Here is a 23,092-nt window from a genome sequence, read left to right as displayed (position 1 = left end):
GTACAATCAAGAAAGTTGAAATAACTTCTGTTAGACCACCAAGGATTAAATTATATACCACCAACAACAGAAACAACAGAAAGCTTATGAACTCATGGAAACTGAATAGCACTCTACTGAATGACTACCATGTCAAGTAAAAAAGATACAGAACAGCAAGACTTTCTAGAGCTCAATGAAAATGAATACACAGCATTCCCGTAATTATGGGACAAAAATAAAGTGGTGCTAAGAGGAAATTTAATAGCACTATGTGCTTACATTAAAAAAAAAATGGAGCGGTCTCTAGCAACTTAACAACACACCTGAAATCTCTAGAATAAAAAGAAGTACTCAGAACCAAAAGAAGACAGCAGGAAATAATCAAACTGAAGGCTGAAATCATTAAATAGATACAAAGAGAACAATGCAAAGAATCAATGTGAAGAGAAAGTTCCTTGAGTAAATCAACAAGACAGGCAAACTCTTATCCAAACTGACTAAAAGGCAGTGAGAGACTATCCAAATTAACAAAATCAGAAACCAAAAAGGTCGGAGGGGGGGGGGGAGACATAGCAACCAATACTGAGGAAATCTAGAGAATCATAAAGATGTACCTTAAAAACCTATACTCCACCAAATTGGAAAATCTAAAAGAAATGGATAGATATCACTTACTAAAGTTAAATTATGATTTGATAAGCAATTTCCATAGAATTACAGCCCATAGTGAAATAAAAGCAGTCATTTAAACTATCACAAACAAACAAACAAGCAAACGGCCCAGGGATAGATGGCTTTAGCACAAAATTCTACCAAAATTTTAAAGAAGAGTTAGTACCAACATTCCTCAAATTATTCCACAAAATAGAAACAGAAGTCGTACTGCCTACTTTCTTCTATGAGGACACGGTTACCCTGAAACCCAAATAACAAAGATTCAACAAGAAAAAGAATGACAGGTCAATTTCCCTTATGAACATAGACAATAAAATGCTCAATAAAATATTTGCAAACTGAATCCAAAAACACATAAAAATATCACAAGTAGGCTTCATCACAGAGATGTGGGGATAGTTCAATATATGAAAATCAGTAATCCACCACATAAATAAACTGAAAAAAAAATCACACGTGCACACGTATACGATCATCTCATTAGATGCAGCAAATGCCTTTGACAAAATCAAACACTTCTTCATGTTAAAAGGCCTGGGGAAATTAGGGATACTCCATCAAACTGAAGAAGGCACCGTCACTCAGACAGCGGTAGCCTACAGAGTGGGAAAAGATTTTTTCCAACTCCTCACCTGATAAAGGATTAATATTCATGATATATAAAGAACTCAGTAAACTATATATCTAAAAACAAAAACAGAAACAGAACAAACCTCTACAAAATCGACTAATCTGGCCCCTCTGCACATATGGAATATTTGTGTAGCTTGTTTTTTATGTGAGACTGCTAACAGCTGGAGCAGGGGTGGTATCTGACTGTTGCCTGCCTTTGGGACCCTTTCCCTCAGCTGGTCTGCCTTTTCTAGTCTCAATAGGAAAGGATGACCTAGTCTTACTGCAACTCAATATGCCAAGGCTGTATGATTTCCATGGGAGGTCTCCCCTTTCTGAAGATAAAGGGAGAAAGAGTGAATAAAAGAGAGGTGAGATGGGGTAGGGCACTAGAAGGGAGGAGAAACTGCTTAATATGGTTATTGGGATCTAAAGTAAATAAACAAATTAGCTAAAGTAAATAAACTAGTTAATTAAAAATTTAAAAAAGGAAAAAAAATTTCTATAATTGGTAGAAAGTGGCATTAGGATATTTTTCACGGGCGTGTCCAAACTTATATATAAGTGCATAAGACATATTCAATAGTAAAAGTGTAAAAGTTGATTTGAAGCTTCACCATCTCAAAATGGCTATTCTAATCCTACAGAATTTGAGTGAGATGTATAAAACTTGACGTCTGGCTAATTTGAGTGCATGATGCTCTATTATAAAGAATTTACAAGTTTTTTTATAATAAAGTTTTAATTATGAAAATTAATATTTAAAATGTTATGTTTAGAATACAAAAATTATAGCCACTATCCTGTAACTGCTAGCACAATCTAAGGCCATGTTAAAAAAATGTACTTGGAGAAAGTAGAAAAGAAAGCTCATGTTTTAAGAGAAAGGATGACTAGTTATTTTCTGGTTTTTTTTTCTGGGACAAGTTAGTTTATATACTGAGGATATTAATGTGAAACTACTATAAATACAAGTGATTTACTGTTTTATTTTAAGCATCTTCAAAACAGAGATAACAGCTGCATGGATAATAACCATATTAAGCATCCAGCTTTTATAATTTACCTATTACAAGACTAAACTTATCTTTGAGGTAATACAGAATTAAGTGGCAAGCTTAGCAGGCAGCTCTGAATCTTCAGTGTTTGATTTCTGCACAGCTCAATTTGTCTGCGTTGGTGCAGACGGAGCTGCTTCACAGCCAGGGTGCATTTTCCTCTCCTCGGGGAAGTTGACTGCCTTGGATTGTGCAGAGCCTGTCATTTTAAGGCATTACAAAGTCCCTTTGCAAATATTTATTATTATTCCAGCGCTGAAACATTTTTACTAGTTGGCTTTAATGCAGTGTCTCAGAAGAGTTTTCATCTCCATGCATGAGTATTCACTTACTGGTTTTGGAATAGAGTGTTTTCTACATTGTTCTCCATTGTTCTTCCTATGACAGCTCCAGGCAGCATGGACAGTTTCTTCTGACATATATCATGGAGGAAGACAGGCCATGCTCCTTCAGCGAGTTATTTACAAAATACAGACTCTTTGAAAAGGTGAAGGCAGTGGGACAGCTCCCCGTTTACCAATAATACTAAAATAGTTTGTAATTTCTGGAATGTGTTTAGTTTTTTTTCTTGTGACACTATTGAAAACCTTGTGCATTACTCTTATTATATGTGCTATAAAATAAAATATTTACTGATGAAAAATTCCCCCAAATAATCCGATTAAAAATGAGATACAGGTCTAAACTGAAAATTCTCAGGAGCAGAATCTCAAGTGCCTGAGAAACACTTAAAAACTATTCAACATCCTTAGCCATCAGGGAAATGCAAAGCAAAACTACTTTGCAATTCTGTCTTATACCTGTCAGAATGGCTAAGATCAATAACAAGTGACAGCTCAGGCTGGTGATGGTATGGAGCCAGGGGGACACTCCTGAACTGCTGGTGAGAGAGGAAACTTGTTTAGCCACTTTGGAAATCAGTGTGGCCTATTCTCAGAAGGCTGGGAATTGATCTCTCTCAAGATCTATTTATAGTACTCTTGGACATATACCCCAAAGGCCCCCCCATCCTACCGAAAGGACACTTGATTATCCACGTTCATTATGGCTTCATTCATAATAGCCAGAAACTGGAACAGCTGAGATGTCCTTCAACAGAAGAATGGATAAAGAAAATGTGGTACATCTAAACAATGGAGTATTACTCTGCCATCAAAAAATGACACCATGAAGTTTGCAAGCAAATGGATGGAACCAGAAGAAAATCATTCTGGGTAAGATAATCCAGAGTCAGAAAGACAAATATGGTATGTATTCACTTATAATTAGATATTAGCAATTAAGTAAATGATAACCAAGCTACAATCTGTAGACTCAGAGGTTACATGAAGAGGAAGTATTTGATGGAGATGCATGGATCTCCCTGGTAGAGAACTGAATAGATTTTATGGGTCAACTTGGGGTAGATAAGGATGAGCATAGGGTAGTTAGGTAGCAGGGGCGATAGGGTGGAGGGAGACAGTGTGGAGAGAGAGATAGCTGGGTTTATCAGCTTTTGAAGGATGATATAAAAACCTAGTGCAGTAGAAATGTTCTAAAATATATGAATGTGATCCTAATGAGGTCTCCTAATAATGAGGGATACAGAGTACCCACCTCTTATTACCAAATGAGGCTTCCAGTAGCAGGACTGGGTTGCATTCAATTGAGTTGTTGGCCAAGAGGCTCCAAGGGATATTCCCCAGGCTGTTGCTAAGACAAAGGATTGCTCTCTGTAAACTGATAGCAGAGCCTCTTTGCCAAGGACAGCACACACACAACTTTGTGAACATAGAAAAGTCCAGATAGTACCTACTTGGAGTCTTCACCCTTATGGTCTAGACGTTTTTGCACAGAGAGGTGGTCTGCAGGCTACGAAACGAGAAACACAAATATCAACCCAACCACAAAACCTTAGACCTCGAATCTGTCCTTCCTGCAAATATGTTACAGGAGTGGTGGCACAGAACTTGTAGGAGTAGCCAACCAATGTCTGATTTGACTTAAGGTCCACTCCATGAGAAGGAACCTATATCCAACACTCTTTATGTACCCAAGAACCAGTGACTCAACAGCCCAGAAATTCAGGGTAAAACCAAACACTACTGGTCTAAAGGAAACAAACAAAAACTATCAATAAAATGATTTCTAATGATATTCTCCTATAATAACAGATCAGTGCCTAATCCAGTCATCATTAGAGACGTTTTTCCTGCAGCAGATGGGAACAGATGCAGAGATCCACAGCCAGACATCATATACAGAGAGAGTCCATAATTTATTTATTTTTATTTTATGTGAGTTGATGTTTTGCCTGCTTATATGTATGTCTACATGAGGGTGTTGAATCAGAGAATAGGAGTTACAGTTGGGAGCTGCCATGTGAGTGCTCAGAATTAAACCTGGTTCCTTTGAAAGGGATAGAGAATCTAAATGGGATGTCTCCATTACAGCCATCTCCTCAGAGCTCAGGGACTCCTAGGAGAGAAGAGGTGGAAAGAGTATAAGAGCCAGAGGGGACGGCGAGCACAGGGTGAACAAGGTCCTCTGAATCAATTAAGCAAGGGGCACATGTTCTCACAGAGACTGAAGCAGGAAGCACAGGGCTTGCATGGGTCTGTATCAGATCCTCTGGATATACATTATAGCGCCTATGTTAGTGTTTTTATGGGACTCTTGACTGTGAGAGTGAGTGGGTCTCTGATTCTTCTTCCTGAATTTGGGACTCTTTCTCTCTTATTCAGTTGCCACGTCCAACTTCACTCTGAAGTATTTGCTTCATTTGATTATATTTTATGTTGTCATATTTTATTGCTATCTTTTAGAAGCCTGCTCTCTTCTAATGAGAGATAGAAAGGGAGTGGATCTTAAAGGGAGGGGAGGGAGGGAGGAATAAAGGGAGAAGAAACTGTAATCAGCATATATTATATAAAAAAGAATTTATTTTCAACAAAAGGTTGAAGGAGTGTTTGTATGAGTACATATCTATGATATTCTGTCAGTTATGTGCAATATAATAGGAACCGTATAGTACCAACATAGGCAGGGATTAAATTATACCAATAAGGCAAGATAAGACGTGATATTTGAAGTTCTTTTCAATACACAGTTGCATTAGATGACTAGGGATAGGTTAACAGTGATATTTTTAGATTATGGCAAGAGACTAATCCATCTTACAGCTGGAAAACACCATCATTTGATAAATGTCACTTGCTGGGGTAGAATTAATGGAAGGAGAGTGAGAAGTTAAGTAAGCCTTGAAAAGAGATTCAAGAAGGGTTCACTTGAGTGCTTCCTTGGCTCTAGATAGATTGGGAAATAGCGAACAGAGCTCAGAACAGACTTCCAATGGCCAGCTCTGACCTTTCTCCTACTCGAGGAAACTATTAACAAAACAGATGATGACGCTTCAGGCTAAGAGACCTAAAAACATCTTTGTTTTGAATGAGTACTCTTCTATGATATTCCCCATCATAGAAAATACCAGCATTAGTTTTCATGGCATAAAGGGAAAGACTGTTTGTAGCAGCCCTGTGCATCAGCATATTGACTTAAATCTGGAAAGAGGCAAATGTGCACCATCTTATTTTGAATGAACACTCGACAGTGCTATCAGATAAAATTACAAGCTATATGGCAATGGTAAGGAGCCTTGTAATTAAGCCACTCTAATTGAATCCTTTATCTTTTTTAATAGTTACCCTTGGCTGCAGTTTATTAGCAAACATTATCTAACAAAGTACTCTATTGTATAGGGTAGTTTGAACAAAACAGGAGCTGTTTTAAAGAACCAGTAAGCAAAGCATTGAATCTGAAATATACTGTTGTCTTGAAGCAGCCAGGCAAGTAAGTGCTGCTCCATTGAGTAAGTGCTAAGTATCATTTTCTTTCCTTCTTTCTTTCTTTCTTTCTTTCTTTCTTTCTTTCTTTCTTTCTTTCTTTCTTTCTTTCTTCCTTTCTTCCTTTCTTCCTTCCTTCCTTCCTTCCTTCCTTCCTTCCTTCCTTCCTTCCTTCCTTTCCTTCCTTCCTTCCTTCCTTCCTTCCTTCCTTCCTTCCTTCCTTCCTTCCTTCCTTCCTTCCTTCTTTCTTTCTTTCTTTCTTTCTTTCTTTCTTTCTTTCTTTCTTTCTTTCTCTCTGTTTAAGTAGAGGACATCTCTGGTGACTTGCAGGAGAAAAAGAGGCATTCCTTGGTGCTTTCGACTTCCACATAAAAACCACTACATTGAAAGAATTTAGATGCCCCCTCATGCTTCGAGAATAAGATAATTTTACTTTCATGTCAGTTGTGAGGTGATGAGAGAGAAGGCTATCTTGGGTCTCTATCCCAAGGTCAGTTTTGCCACATTATGCTTGAGTAATATGTTTGCAAAGGAGACAGCTTAGTCCTTGATTATCATTTGTAGCTTGAACTGACACATGCAAAACTAATACTCATCTTGGAAGTCACTCTCCTCAATGTTCATCTAAGAGATAGATGGCTTTCCCACACAAACAGGAACCAAGATAACTGCTTTGAGAAGCTAAACTTAGAAATGAGTCTTCAGACATGGATTAGTGACTATTTCTGTTCGACAAAACTCAGTTCCTTAGGACAGCACACAATTATTCAGATTCTATAGGTTGGGAGCCTGGATGTGGCATATTTGGGTGTTTATGGCTTCTGGTTTATGACAAGTCTCAAATCTTGGCTGTGGCTGAAGAAGATGTTTCAAGAGTTGGGACAGGATGTTCTAATGTGGTTATTGATCTGGTTCAGTTTCTTGTGAGTTGCTAGGCTCAGGACCTCTGTTTTCTGCCACAAGAGACTCTCTAGAGGCAGCTCACAAGATGGCCACTGTCTCTCTTAAACAGAGCGCATGCATAGCATGCAGGAGAGTGAAAAGGGAGGTCCAGATGGAAGACATGGTTTCTTTGAAACCTAATCTCAAATATGACACCCTACCACTTCTGTTATTTTCTGTTTGCTTCAAAAGTCACACAGCCCAGCTCCCACTCAAGGGGAGACAGTAGCCCAAGGGCCTGACTAGAAGGAGACAGCAATCATTGGGGTGACATTACAAACTATGAACTGTTAAATGAAAAACTCAGAAAATAGAAGTTGCTTTGAAAGCATCACGTTTTAGCCCGACTTTTACTTGGAATTCTTCTTTGTGATCCCTTTTCCTCATTTTGGAAATTTTTATCTCTGGGGACTTTTATTGAGTGTCTACTTCTTAGACATGTTAACCCTAAAATTAAACTAGTGGTGTGATCTCAGCATGACTAGCTGCAGCTCATCTTCCTCTGACATAACACACTTTATTTAGAAAGAGCTCTAGAACCTTCCCAGACTGCTTGCACATTCATTATCAATTTTAAACATACAGGTTGTGAATGCATTTAAGATACCAGCTTCTGGATTGTATGCTGTAACTGCAGCTCTTAAAACCTTCTTTACAGAAGGATCACACACGAAGTGGAAAATATCTTGTAGCCAGGCTGTTGCATCTGTCGGATAAATATCAGGCTGCTATTATTTGAAGATTTTTCTCATTAGTTTTGGGTTATTAATTGCCAAGTCCCCATTCCTTTCTTTTGAGAAAGAGGATGTGTGTAAAATACATTTGTAAATAAACACACCAGTGGCATCTGCTTTGAGGGTAATTGCTGTTTTAGAAGTGCAGATTTGCTATGTGTTCTAAATCTCTACTGTGATAAATACAGTCTGGTCAACAGTTTAATTAGTCCAGTAATTCTTGAGACCAGACACTGCCAAGACTGATGCCATGGTCTGGGATCATGGTGATGAGTTACATACACTCTTGCCCTTGGGGAATCCTCAGTTCTCAGGGAGACAATCAGGTAAGCCACTAATAACCAGATAATGTGATGAGTGATTCAAGACAGCTGTATGCAGGCTGTGAGGATGAGGCTAATTGTGCTGGACCTTCTAATTTAGCATCTTAGAGGATGGTCCACAGAGTGCATGGCATGTTCTGGAGAATGATGTGTGCTTGTGGGTTGGAAGATATTTTCTTCAAATTCCCTGTCATACACAATGTGATGGCTAATCATGTTGTCATCTGATTAGATCTGTGATCAATTCAGAGGCTTACCTCTGAGAGCGCCTGGGAGTGTTATCTCTTAGACAGATTTCCTGAAGGAAGAAGACCCTTCACCTGATTGAGCTGTGTCTTCTGGTGGAAGTCCAGATATAAAGAGGTCTAAGAGATGGCAGAGTAGCCCTGATGTCTGCTCCCTTTGCTCTTTCCTGAGGAGTACACTCGCCCTGTTGCTATCATTATTGTGCTTTTATTTTCTGTTGACACTGAAACACTGAATATTTGTGATTCCAAAGATCCTAAAGACAGGTGATCCTCCTTCAGGGAAAGCCTGGGAGCTTTGAGGCACCAGCCTTGTGTTCTAAGTAGCTTCTAGTTTCTCAGTCTCTCCAGTGTATAGACAGTCATTCACTGTGTATCCCAGGCTGGCTGCAGACCTCAAACTTGTAGCAACCAATCCTCCTGCCTCCATCTTTCCATTTGCCCTTCCTCTTTCTCTCCCCCCGCAGACATATACATATGACTACGTTGCCTGCATGTATGTCTGTGCACCACATATGTGCCTGGTGCCAGTAGAGGTCAGAAGTGGGAGCTGGATCTCCTAGGACTGGAGTCACATATGGTGGTGAATCTCTCCTTGGGTGTTGAGAATCCAACCTGGGTCTCCTGGAAGAATAGCCAGTGTCCTTAACCACCAATCCATCTCTCCAATCCCTGTAACTTATTTTTCTTATTACATTTATATTTTTACAGTCCAGTCATTACTCACCTCCCAGTCTGCCCTCCCACAGTTCCTCATCCCATTCCTCCCTCCCATATTCCAAGAGGATGTTCCTGTCCAATATAACTTATTTTTGATTGTAAAAATTTTGGGAAAGTGCAAATACAGTCCCTAGCTTCTTATCTAAAGAACTCACTAAGGACCCACCCCCTACACATACACACATTGTGTAATAAACAATCTAAGCAGTAAGATGCTCTGATAAGGCTTCCTAGTGATTCAGAGGAGTGCATTCTATCCATATTTGTTGTTGCTGTTGTAGAAATGGCTTTCTGCAAAATCTTGAAGGCTCCATCCATCTCAATAACCTTTTCATCTTGTAAAGTGGAAACTCTCTACCCATTAAATAATAACTTTTTATTTCATCCTATCTCCCCAGGTACTTGGAAGTCACTAATCTGCTTTCTGCTCATATAATTTTGATCACTCAACTGCCTTACGTAAGTGAAATAATCTACATCCACATGTGTCAAATTTCCTTCACATCTGAATAATATTCTATTGTAAGCATATGCCACATCATACCCATCTATTAATCTGTTAATGGACACTTGGGCTGCTTCCACATTTTAGCTATTTAGAACAATGCTGCTATAAATGTGAATATACACATAATTTTTCTAGACCTTATTTTCAATTTACTGGGTATGCACCCGTAAGTGAAATTGCTGGACCACACTTTAACTCTGTTTTTAATTTCTATCTCTTCTAGGGATTGAGCCCAGGCCTTTAAGGATACCAATCTTTCTGTCTCTGTCACACCACTACACTTTTTGCTATATGAACTAATTTATTTTTGGACCCCCTATCATTTTCTATAGTGGACATAGTATTTTACATCTCTACTCATAGGGTATGCAACTGAGAAATTTGATGTTGAATAATTTCTCCACAGGTTCATCGGTGAGATAGTTAGTAATTTTGTGAGTGTTTGTGTGTGTGTGTGTGATTCTACCAATTCAGAAATATGAGTTTTACACTTGCAAAATTCTCAGTATGGTGATGAAACCAGTTAATATAATGGTTAAAATCCTGTGTGATAAATTATATGATACATTTATATGAAAAAATGTAAATGACTTTAGAAAAGAATATATTTATCTTTTATTATGTTTATCAATCAAAAAGTAAACACTCATCAGTATAATGCAGGAGAATCCATGGCTAATCTGTTTCTTTCTCACCAGTAAAATATACATTATTGGTAAGTACCAAGTCTACTTCATTGGTCAACTCCTTTGAGTTTAGGACGTGTGATGTCCAGTGGTTTATTTCTCTATACACAGGAGAGAGGATAATGATCATTAATAGGTAATGTATGTTCTAAGAATTAGAAGAGGTATAATGTCCAAGAAGAGCAGTTTGGTAGAAGATTTAATATAGGCTTTGAACAAATATCTAAGTAGACTAGGTAACACAAAGAACTGGGACAAAGGAATGTGTGCTAGGTGGAGCGAGTGCTTAGGGCAGCCCAGCATGTTGGGTTATTATTTATATAGCAGGTGTAGGTATTTCAATGGGGGGAAGTGGGAAACCAGCAAAGGACAAGATTGGAAAGGTGGGCTGAGGCTATATCATGAACATTACAGTGCTGGGCTAAGAATGTAGAATTAATTTTAAGTTAATGATTCCCAGTTTGGATGCTGGATATCTCTAGAAACCTTGCACTTAAAATTCTTGATCTCTCTCTCTCTCTCTCTCTCTCTCTCTCTCTCTCTCTCTCTCTGTCTCTTTCTGTCTTTCTGTGTGTGTCTGCCTCGCTAATTCCTTCCATCCCTCATCATACTATGTAGCTCAGAGATTGAATAGATAGTTTTCAAGTGCACACAAGTTAATGTAACTACTATCCACTGAAGATATGACTTAGCAAAAATAAAAATTGATTATATATAAATATCTCATAATGATTTTATCATGCTATTTCTCCAATGAACAAGTTCTAATAGTAAACAACTATTGTATAAAATCTTGTATTATATAAACTATGTTGATGTTCTGAAGTAGTTTCAATCTTTAAGAATTTTAAGGTCACTCTGTTCCAGCAAATATTCTTTCTCTGACAAAATAGCTGAGATTGAAGGAATAGGTTTATGTTAATTCATACTTTCTTTTTTTTTCCTACTCAATTGGAATAATATATTGGCTTTTTGGAAAATGTGAACAATTAAAAGAAAATGCAAAGACTTACAAAGAGACAGCATTGAGGAATACAAAAGAAAACATTCTTGGGCTGACAACTATAAAATGTCTAATCTATAGTTTACAGAAAGTATCTAATTTTATAAATTTTTTCTCAAATCGTAATTAATTCACACAGGGGTTATAAACACAGAAAGGCAGGATGTGGGGAAGGGAATGACACTGGAGTGTGGGTGTTCAGGGGGAATACAGATATCTTCAGAACCAGGTATCGGCTAGGTGAAGGTTCAGGGGACAAGTCACTATGACTCTGCCTATGACTCGTTTGTCCTTATCTAAGTTGGTATTGTCTGCCAAGGCTACCTATTTACAAGGTCTATGACTACTCAGGCTTATAAATTTCCGCAAAAGCTGCATGTTGACATTAGCTTATAGCCATCTGTTTCAATGTTTTTCCACTGAGACCCAAGACTTGGTGTTAGTATACATGTATGACAGGCCTATTGCTGATTTTAGGCCTATGGCTGATTTTAGGCCTACAGTGTGTAAGCAGGGCTGCCCCTGAGATCTCCTCCCTTCTCTAAGTATAGAAGGGCTGTGGCAATTCTAAACTTGCGAAGGCAGGGATAGAGGCCTGACCACCAGTATTTGAAGGGGACCTTGTAATGGCTCCAGTCCCCCTGTTGTTGTCCAGTGAGGCATGAAGGCCATACCGGTCCCGATGTCTTTTTCCTGGAGAGGGGATACTTTTGACATCAACCCCTATGCAGTCAGGCTTGTCTCTCAGGGAACCCAGATAGATATTTTTATCTTTTATTTATATTCCCTTGCAATGCTTAGCCTCGCAGCCTAAGCAAGAATTCAGATCGCCTGTCAGAGGGGGTTCTGGGTGGCCTCTCTCTGCCTGGTCTAGGGGTGGAAGTACCCTCTTTTAGGTTGGGTGGAGATGGGTTTTGGAAACACCCTGCCTAAAGTTACATAAATACATACATACATAAAGTATGGAGTCTTGTGGTCCTCCATAGCTAACTTATGATAATGTATCTGAATAGGTTTTGCTACCAAATTATTTATCTGTTGTATCACAGAGTTAGTCCGCCTATTTGAGGGCCAGGGACCAGCAGAAAAAAAGCAAAAAGAACCCAAATAATGGTCCCAAGATGGAAGGAAATAGGGTTGACAACCTTGGAGAGGCTGCAAACCAATTCTTGTACCAGCATTCATCTGTCTCTTTCTCTCTCTGATTTTTCTTAGGGCCTTCACTACCTATTTCATGCTCTCTTTAACCCTCCTTGTCTTGTCTATGTAAAGGGAACCTTCTTCTTTGAGGGTTGTATACAGTCAAGAGCTGTATACAGACTTTTCTATTGTACTAGAGTAAATCAAGTCCAATAAGGATCTTTGTGATTTTAGGAGGTCTCTTCAGACAGTGAAATGAGGGATTTCTTCAGATTAGTGATGTCAATCTCTAGCTGTTTGATGTTCTTGTCAGTGGCCCTTCAAAGGTCTGAGTAGTATAAGTTCGGAGGCCAGCATCTGGATTAGAACTTCTAACAGCAGACATCACGGGTGATTCATTTTTACCTGGGATGCTTCCTGAGTTAAAGCTCCTGGGAGTCCCCCTTTCTCTCGGTTTTCTGGGGTTGGGTACGGAGCTGCCACCTGTGACCTGTTCTATGCTCGGGCCCAGACCGCTGATTCATACTTTCAGGGGCCATATTCCATCATCACTTGACTCTATTGTATCAGGGCCCATGGTGAATCTGAGCATCATGATAGAAATAATGTGAGAGAACAAAACTGTTCACTTCATGACATATAAGAAGAAAAGAGTGTCATCGACCCTCTAAAAGACATTCTCATTAAATTGATCCTCCCAGTGAGTTCTTATCTTGTAGAATTTTTATCACTCCCTAATAGTCCCATTATCTATTGACAAAATCTGGAGCACATGAAGCTTTACTGAGAGTCTAGATTAAATCTGTTACAATATTCTAGGAGATATGAATCCCTTACAAAGTTTTGGGCTACACAAGGTCACATTGAAATGGTGTTTGAGAGGGGAAAGAAAACTGGTGATGCTCTGTAAATTAAGAGTAGAGAGATAACATACAACCAAACCACTGAGATACCTTTAGTGGGCTGAGAATAATGAGCTGCTAAAGCACTGTATGACATTAGATTAAAAAATGGTATGTCAGGAGTGAATTTGTTTCTTCTCATATCCATTCTTTGTGCTTCCTTTGGCTGTTGGCATGGTTGTTAAAACTCTGATAACATGGCAGTAATATTTGTCAATGAAGAGTACTGGAAAGATAATGGAGGAAGAAAGGGTTTATATTGCTGGTCTCAATGTCTTTCTAGACTTCCATGGCACACATTAATCCTTTTAGGGCTAGCTCTTCGTGAATGGTCAATGTCTCTTGTATTTGGCACCAGCATCATTGGTAGCTCCCTCACTCAGTGACCAATAGCTTCTTTTACCTTTTGTGTAACTTTGTAATTGAACCACCAGTGAAGGACCACCCTGTAGATGGTTTCTCCTAGCACTCCAGTGGGCAGATCTGAAGCAAATTCCCCTTGTATAGTTAATAGCTCAGCAGTTCTGAGCCGCTCAGTGATCTCCATCTAGATATCTCTAGTGAGGTCTGGGTCAACCCTATTGGAGTGATGCTATTCCTGTCGGGGGAGGAGCATTAGTTCAACCCTAAGGAGAAGATTGTGTTAGTCATAGTTTTCTTGATCTTGGTGATAAGTGAAAGTCACCTGGTAAAAGCATTTTGAAGGCTCCAAACACAATAGGCTTCTTGAAAAAGCTCTTTGTAATTAGAAAGTAATAGGTTAATATTTCCTTTGAAATATTTCCTATAGTTGATAATATGATAGAAATGTTATTTTATTTTAGTTATTCACTCATAAATATATAGCAACACTTACAAGGCTATGGGAATTCTGTGGTATGACACTTAGATTTTTATCATTGATGGATGTCTGTACTTTCTGAGAAATATTTAAAAATGTATAGCTGTTCTTTTTAAGTATGTTGCTTCTGTGTTAATATGCACACTATATGCATGCCTAGCACCCATGGAGGTCAGAAGAAGGAGTCATAGTGCCTGGAACTAGAGTTACAGATTACAGTGAGCCACCATGTTAGTGCTAGAAAGTGAATCAAGATGCTTTGCAAGAGCAAATGCTCTTACCTGCTGAGCCATTTCTTGTAGCATCTACTTTGAGAAATTGTTTACACAAGGCCCTTCGCATATATGCTTTGGTTGTTAACTTGATGTTTTTGTGGAGCCATTAACAGTGATAGTGGGTGTGTTTCTGACTCTTTTGGCCAATATTGGGACTCTTTTCCCTCTTTTGGGTGGCCTTGTCACTTGATATGAAGGTTTTTGCCTTATCTTATTGTATCTTGTTTTGCCATGCTTCTTATCTCTTGGAGGCCTACGCTTTTCTGAAGAGAAAAGGAGGGAGAGTAGATATTGAGGAGAGCGGAGTTGTGGGAGGGCTGGGAGTTGTGGAGAGAGGGGAATCTGTGGTCTGGGTGGGATGTATTACATGAGAGAAGAATCTGTTTTCAATAAAAAAGACTTATTTTTTATTATATTTATGTGTATATCTGTGTGTCTCTGTGTGTGTATGGTCACCTATGTGTGGATGCTAAGAAAGGCCAGAAGAGGGCATCAGATTTTCCAGAGCAGAAATTACAGGTGGCTGCATGTTGTTTTACCTGGGTGTGAGGAACTAAACTCAGGTCTTCTGGCAGAACATCAGTCACACTTATGACTAAGCTATCTCTCCAGCTTTTATTTTAGGAATTTCACCTGCTACATTTCATAGACTTGATGGTATTTAGATTTAGAGTCTTGGAAAGGAGATTTTTCTGTTGACTTCATTTTGTTCAAACACTTGTTCTTAAAATACATGTTTGTGCATAAAATCTGCATATATGAGATTTAGGTAAAGGGACAAGCAACAGCATTTAATGGAAATATGAAGGTATGTGTTAGGTAGGTAGCTAGTTGGCAAAGATAATGTTACATTTCTTTATTGTTTTAATGACTAAAAGAGCTCAGAAAGCAAATGAACGAATTTAGAACCATTATTCTTTCACCAAGAGACAAAATATGGGCAAAGGCATTATATATTATCGAATTTGTAGTTAGCTGGTGTTTATTCTTTGCCAAGATACTTCTTATATAATTAACATTTCACCCAGACAACATGCCTGCTCTCTGAAAGGATTTTGGATGAACCTTAGAACTCTGGAAAGTCTAAGGAATGCTTAAATAGTTTTGCAAGATCAGCAATTAATATAGAATTCCAAAACACTTATTCTTGGGTTGTTGGGTTTAAATAGAAAATGTTGGTGCTGTTACTAGTTGGCATTAGAGTTCATGTCTCTTCCCTTCTGAGGCTTCTCTCCACAGATTTATATCCAAAAGTATTTAGAGGACATTTCTGGTTTTCCAAGTTCTTATTGTTAGATTTAGGAACCTAGTATCTTAAAAATCTTATGTGCTTTTTAGCATCTACAGACTTCCTCTGTGGCAATTTAAGACCGATCATTTTCCTGTAGTCCTTATGTGAAAAGATCTAACAGCAGAAAGTAAAAGCATTTTCATTGAATATTCATGTTTTGAGAATAGAAAACCAAACATTTTCAGAAGGAGCTGAGCTGAAAAAAAAAAAGGATTCTTGTTGAAAATTGAGCTCATGGTATGTGTCTACACTTGAAAGTTGAATAGTTTAATTGCATAGTTCTTGCTTCTTTTAAGTTTAGAAAATATTGTTGCCTTAATTACATTAATATTTCATAGGAAGAGCCACTGAGATTTTCATGGACATTTAAACAGTTTTTATTGATTATGGATTTGAAATGAAGAAAATGTAAGCTACTTACAAAGCAGTTTTATTTATTTATAAATATGAGAAATAAATGTGAACATCTTAAATTTGATAGTTTCTCCTTAAAGTCTATATTGTAAATGATGCATATATTTTATTTTTTAATTTTAACTAATATCACTTGAGATGGAGTCTCACATAGCCAGGGGTTGCCTCAAACTCAAATGGTGATGGCCTGTCTTGGTTATCTACTTAACTACATTTGAAGTCAACTAAAACTTAAGCTGATGGCTATACCTGTGAAGGATTTACATGATTGGATCATTTGAGGTGGGAAGACCCACCCTAAATCTGGGCCATATCTTTTGGTGGTAAACCACATAAAAAAGGGCATGAAAGGAGGATATTTTGGCTTTTTACTTGATTGCTTTCACTTTGACCAGCAAGTTCATCTGTTGCATAGATTCATTCTAGCCTGTTATTGAGGCATTCCTTCCTCTCCCTGCTATGAGAACATTCTTCAGTGGCATTTGTACAGCAGCTCTCTAAGAATCTTCTGAGACTCCCACACCAGATTGGAACTTCTGAGACATTCAGCCTCAAGGACTGAAAACATACTAGTACTTGGCCCTTCCACCAGCCATTATGGATCAAGCCAGACAATAGTCACTAAGATATATGATATGTATATTCCATACATATACACACATATAAACATATATGTATATATGCATTTTATGCATTTTATACACCAATATATATACACATGCAAATATATATATATATATCAATTTGGGTTACACCCATGACTTCCATCAGCCATAGAAGGACCTATTCCAGTCTCAGCCCTACTTCACTCAAGCACTATAGTTGTAGCAGACATCTTCCTAATAATTTGATTTCATCCACTAACCTCAAATAATAGTACTATCCTAACAATAATGATATGCTTCAGAGCCCTTACCACAATTTTTACACCCATCTGCACACTCACCCAAAATGACATTAAAGAAATCATAACATTCTAGACATCCAGCCAACTAGGACTAATAATAGTAACTTTAGGAGTAAACCAACCATACCTGGCTTTGCTACATATTTGCACACATGTATTCTTCAAAGTCATACTTTTCATATGCTGTGGCTCAATTATTCACAATCTCAGTGATGAAAAAGACATCCAAAAAATTGGAAGTATAATGAAAATTATACCAATCACTTCCTCATGCCTCATTATTGGTAGTTTAGCTTTAACAGGAATACTTTTCCTAACATATATATTATATACATACACAGATATTCATTCTATCAGTTCTGTTCCTTTAGAGAGCCCTGTTTAACACAATGATGGTGAACTTCTGGTACTAGTATTACAACTATGCTCTACCATGCCCAGGTTAGACAGTGCTGGGGATTGACTCCAGACTTCATGCATGCTAAGCAATCACTCCTCCAAATGAGCTGCATCTCTAACTATAAATTTTAAAAATCCCCTAATTCCATTGACTTTGTAGAAAAATCTACTGTTAACAGTTTGATTTGTAACCTTCAGTAAATTTTTCTAAAGAAAGCATGTGATATAAATGTGTGTTTTTATGTTAGTTTATCTGTGCTTATACATAACCCTATATTTGACCAAAAATATAATTACTATCCTTCCTACATATTAAATGATTTATCATACAATAAGAAGCAGTTTAGATACCAATGAGATAAGAGAAAATAATATAAATCTTATTGTAATGCTCAAAGAAAAAATGTTCAAAGAAAAGAATATTTTCAGTTAATCTTTCAGAAACCTATTCCCCCAATCTCATTTATTCAGAATAACTTATGCTCTGCCATTGGTAAGGCTTTAAAGACGCACTCCTTCCCCACTCCAGATTCTGCCACACACTTCACAGAATGTATCCCATACCAATCCCGTCTGTTTTCCTACAGGTTGGTTTTCTGTGATGTTAATTGACTTAGTTTTTTCAAGAATTTCTCTTCCCTTACTATATAATTATAGATAACCAAATAGGGCATTGAAGCTGACTGAACAAACATGAGACACTTTCTATTTCTGGAAAAATGTATTTACAAAGACTATGGTAAATACATACAGACATATTATCCATCTCTACCTGTCTTTACATATATTGACACTGAAGAATACTTGTGGACATGCTTATAAATCAACACTTACCAAAACCCACGTATTTCATTATATTCCATGCACTGAGAATACATGTACTTTATGAAACTGTTTTCCTACTGATATTTGTATTATTTTTAATTTCACAACAATTCTCTGATTAGTTCTATGGGCACACTTGTATTAGTATTTCTGAAGACACTCCACTAATATAATTTTGGACACATAAACTTAAAATTGTGGTGGATATTACTATTATGCTTTTATAAAAAGCCTTACTGGTTTATGATCACATCAAACCCACATGGCTCGGCCATACTCCTATTCTCTTGTTGGAACTACTTAGTATTGTTGTTAACAATTGTCTTGGTTTGAATTAAAAGGATCTTATAAATAATTTTGTTTTTAATTAGCTATGAATGTATATGACATAAACACTAACCAATATAATAATCAAAGTTTGTAATCTACACATAATCAGAAGAAAATATCAAAAAAATTAAACCAAATGAAAGGATTTTAACTCAATAAAAATATGCAAAATTATGTGTGGGGATTTAAATGTCCAACATTCCTATAGACCTTCTGGGATCTTTTATGTCACTAAAAAAAATCTACGAAATAAATAAAATTAACCAGTTTTTAAGCCCCACATATGATTTTGCAATTTTTTTGACTGAGTCAAGATCTTTTCATTTGGTTTAATTTGAGAGGTGTTTTTTTCTGAATTATGTGTAGATTACAAACTTTGTTAGTGTTTTCCTGTTTTAAGCACCCAACTGTATAATTCTCCAGCCCTAAGTGTGGGAAATCAATATCTCACCAAATGATCCAACAAATGACCTTATAAAACTGATAAGGCAATCTAAACTTATTTGTGTTGGAATGAGTACCAAGATGAGGTTTACACATAGTTAAACATGTTGTTTATCAGTGCAGAGCTGAGTTAATAATTTGTATAGACAATTGTATATCCATCTTAGAAGAAAGGATGATCTGAAGAAAGACTTTTGGTTTTCTGTAGCTGTGTAACCATCTTACCATGGATTCTTATGCCTTAACCAGTACTCACGTATTAGTGTCTCTGTGTATACATAATCTAGGAACAACTTATCTGGGATTTTTCTTCAGAGTCTCACATGATTGAATTAATGTTTTGCCTGAATCTTCAAACTCATTTAAGGCTTGACTGTAGAAGAATCCTGTATTAAGAATATGTACAATGAAGAGGATGTCAGTGCCTTGTAGTTTTTCAAAGAACTCAGTTTTTATGGCTGAGAGCTATAATTATCAGTTCTATTTGGCTTCTTTTGTACAAGCAGCAAGGAATAAAAATTGCAAAATGGGGACCTTGTGATCTTATATATCACAGTCACCTATATCCCATTACTAGTACTCAGTTGCTTAGGAGGAAGTCATGCATCATGCCCATACTCCAGAGGTTAGGACTATACAGGGTACAAATATCAGAAGGCAGGACAAGGACTCATGAAGTCACTTCATTTGCTTTATCCTGAGGGATGAAAGTTAAAACCTCCAACAATTACCTATTCCTGTGTTACTTATATTATGAACAAGGACATTTCTTGCCAATGCTTTAAGCCATAATAGAACTGAGGATTTTAATTCCTATCTTATATAAAAACCAAAAGTTTACTATTTGCCAAAGGAAATACTATCTCCTGGAATGGGAGACTCTGAGTCAACTATAATAGCTTATTTATCAGGACTAGTGGTTTACATTTTACAACTCTCATTACCTCAGACAACAGCAGCCAGCCACTGGTCTGAACCCAGGGACCCCAATGAAAGAGCTTGGGGAAGGACTAAAAGAGCTCAAGGGGATTTCAACCCCATAATAACAATATCAACTAACTGGACCACTTGGAGGGAGCCAGTACTCCGGATACATATGTAGAAGAGAATGGCCTTATCTGACATCAATGGGAAGGGTGGGAGGCTTGATGCTCCAGCATAGGGGGATGCTAGAGGGGTGAGGTGGGAGTAGGTTATCTTTGTTGGACCATCTGGTTGTAATGGTGGTCATTTTGAGGGTCAATAATCACATTACAATCTTATGAGTTTTGGTGACAATGTGGTATGTTTCCCTTCAGCTGAAGTACAGGGCCAAGTCCAACAGATTTGGTTTGGTTACACTTGGTCAAAGCACCTTCATCTCATCTTAGCATCTAGATGAACCATATTTGCTACTATTTTTTGAAGACAGTTTATGAGGTGGTGGTGAGTTGTTCTCATGAAATAGGATTTAGAGTAATGTCTCAGCTTTCCTTCACATTGTCTGGTGGAGACCGTTGGAGTTCTTTGTGGATGGTGATGAGAACCATTTAACTTCCATGAAGCCTCAGAGATGAAGACAAGCTTCAGCTCACTCCAGTGGTCCTGTAATCTTTCATTTCTTTTGCTTAGAGTATCTGCCTACTTTCCTTCCTGTTGCCTGCTATCCTATAATTGATGTTTCGCAGAGAAAGCTTAAATCAGAATGAGACATCTTAATCTTTTTATCTCAGAGTGGCAACTGTATTTAATAGCTGGGGATGTGTAGCATATGCTTCTGATTATGCTTGAGTAACTCTTGAGAAGCTGTACAAGCTGGGATAGAGTGAGGGGAGGAGAAGGCATACACAGGGACATTGTGGAGGATTTTGTCATCATATCTTCTCTGTCTATTCCAGTCTCTCTTTACTGAATGGCCATTTGAAATCAAGTAAGTTAAATAAATGTTATTGCTTTTCCCTTTAGATTTGTTGCTGAAGAAAAAGAAGTGGAAACAACCTTTACAAATCTTTATTTTGTGATGTGCATATGTTTTCACACATGCATGCTAAGACATGGGTATAGAGGTCAGAGAACAGGTTGTGACAGTCAGTTTTTCCTTCCACACTGTTGGTTCTTAGGATCTAAGCTGGGTCCTCAGGCTCGGCTGCACACACTTTTTATATTAGAATAACTCTTTTTTATATTAGAAAAATTAATTACAGAAAAAGTTTGAAACCAGTATAAAGTTCTCATACATACCCTGTCTGACTTCCCTTATCATAAAATTATTATTAATTAAAACCTATGATAAATTTAGATTTTATTACCTTTTACTTAGTGTTCTTCCTCTATTTCAGGATCTCATGATATTATATCACAGTTAATCATTATGTTTCAGTTTCTTCTTGACCGAGGCAGTCTGTCAGTCTTTTTTTTCTGTTTTTGATAACCTTGAGACCTTAGAGAAGGACTAGTCAGGCATTTTTTGGACTATACCTGACTGGAGATTTCAATGATGCCCTCCTGGTGAACAGAAAGGCGATACAGAATATGACATGATAGAGGAGCACAGGAATAAAATGCCATCATTATTATTGGCTGCCTTGCCTATTTGTCTTAGCTTTCCCAACTCTAAAGTTATTCTAGTCTTCCAACTTTCATCTTTCATATTGTACCTTTTGAATAAAAGAAAATATGCACAGGCTATTCTCAAAATGAACTGTTGTGCTTTATATCCTTAAACAGTAGAGTACTTGTATAATTTATTTGAAATTCTTCTGAATGGGAATTTTATCTTTTTCCACCATTTATTTATATTAGTATGATAGATGATATATTGGGGGTATGATTCAATGATTTATTTTCTTTCCCAAATTGCTTCTATTTTCCATATCAAAAACTCTTTTTTTTTTGTTGGCTCTTGTGTCTCTTTGACATACCTCCAGTTTTTAAAAGCACTTTTTAATTTTCTGGCACTATAAGCCATAAGATGCTCCAGCATAATTTTATAATGTAAGAATATAAAGTAAGATTTACTGTATTTCCTTTGTAATTTAAAACTATAAGGAATGTTGAATAATAAAATCCAGAAATGTTTCTTTTGTGCCAGCAAAGCTATTTGGTTCAATACATGAATTGTTGTAGATTTTTTTCTTATAGGTCCTTTGTTTATACACTCGGAAATAAAATCATTGGCAACATCATAATATGATAAATCATGCAGTGGAATGTTAGAATTTTGAATCTAATAAATCTAATAGTCTTTTTTTTGAGTTATTGACAAAATTTATCAGTAGATACTAGCTTTGAATGTTTAATCTATTGTGGATTGTTCATAGATTTGGGCCCTGTAACTATTGAAAGAAGTATAGACAGAAGACATCAATAGCTTTTTTAAAAAATATGTATGTTGGAACTTTCTTGTGTTTGGCAAACAGAGAACCTAGTCCTTTGAAGGGAGTTGATTGTTGGGAAAGATGGCTTCTGCATCGATGAAACAAGAGGAAAGTACACAAAATAAGCCTGGTTGATTTTACAGTTTGTAGTAACATAAAATAAGGACATTCTTAAGGGAACAACAACCTAACAGGCAGAAGTTATCACAGCAAATGTCTGTAGATTATGTGTTTGTAAAGGTGATGCTGGTTTGTGGTTGCAGTGATTTGAAGTAATTGTAGAATGATAATGTTTCTCTAGGGTAAAATTGGGGGAAAGAGAGTATAAAAAGGAAAAAATAAAGTAGCATACTGTTACTTCAGCCATGTTTAGCCGCAATTCTAGAGGAAGTAAATTAGGTTCTACTTACTTAAAAAACTATTAGTGGTGTGTGTGTGTGTGTGTGTGCGCACACGCGCGCGCTTATGTAAGGGGAGTATGTGATGGACCACAGTACCCACATGGAGGTCAGAGGATACTTTGGGGAGTTGTTTTTGCCTTCTACTGGGGGTACTAGGGGATGAACCTGGCCTCTTCACTGAGCCATCTTGTCATTTCAGGTTTTACTTCTTGAATAAAAGAGAATCACAGAACTTTTGTGAAAACGTTTAACAATGAT

The 23,092-nt window shown here is 37.3% G+C and overlaps 1 long non-coding RNA gene across 1 annotated transcript; it reads left to right on the top strand.

Moving 5' to 3' along the window:
• The first annotated feature begins 3,477 nt into the window (after positions 1-3,477).
• On the top strand, positions 3,478-9,936 carry LOC114612342. Its single transcript, XR_003709989.1, has 3 exons — positions 3,478-3,541; positions 9,511-9,571; positions 9,844-9,936. It is a non-coding gene; the product is annotated as an uncharacterized LOC114612342 (long non-coding RNA).
• The last annotated feature ends 13,156 nt before the right edge of the window (positions 9,937-23,092 follow it).

The sequence above is a fragment of the Grammomys surdaster genome, unplaced genomic scaffold (genome assembly GCF_004785775.1).
Source record: "Grammomys surdaster isolate TR1022 unplaced genomic scaffold, NIH_TR_1.0 126158, whole genome shotgun sequence".
In the NCBI taxonomy this organism is placed as follows: Eukaryota; Metazoa; Chordata; class Mammalia; order Rodentia; family Muridae; genus Grammomys; species Grammomys surdaster.
Note: the sequence above shows the minus strand (reverse complement) of the source record. Positions and strands in the feature narration are given on the sequence as shown.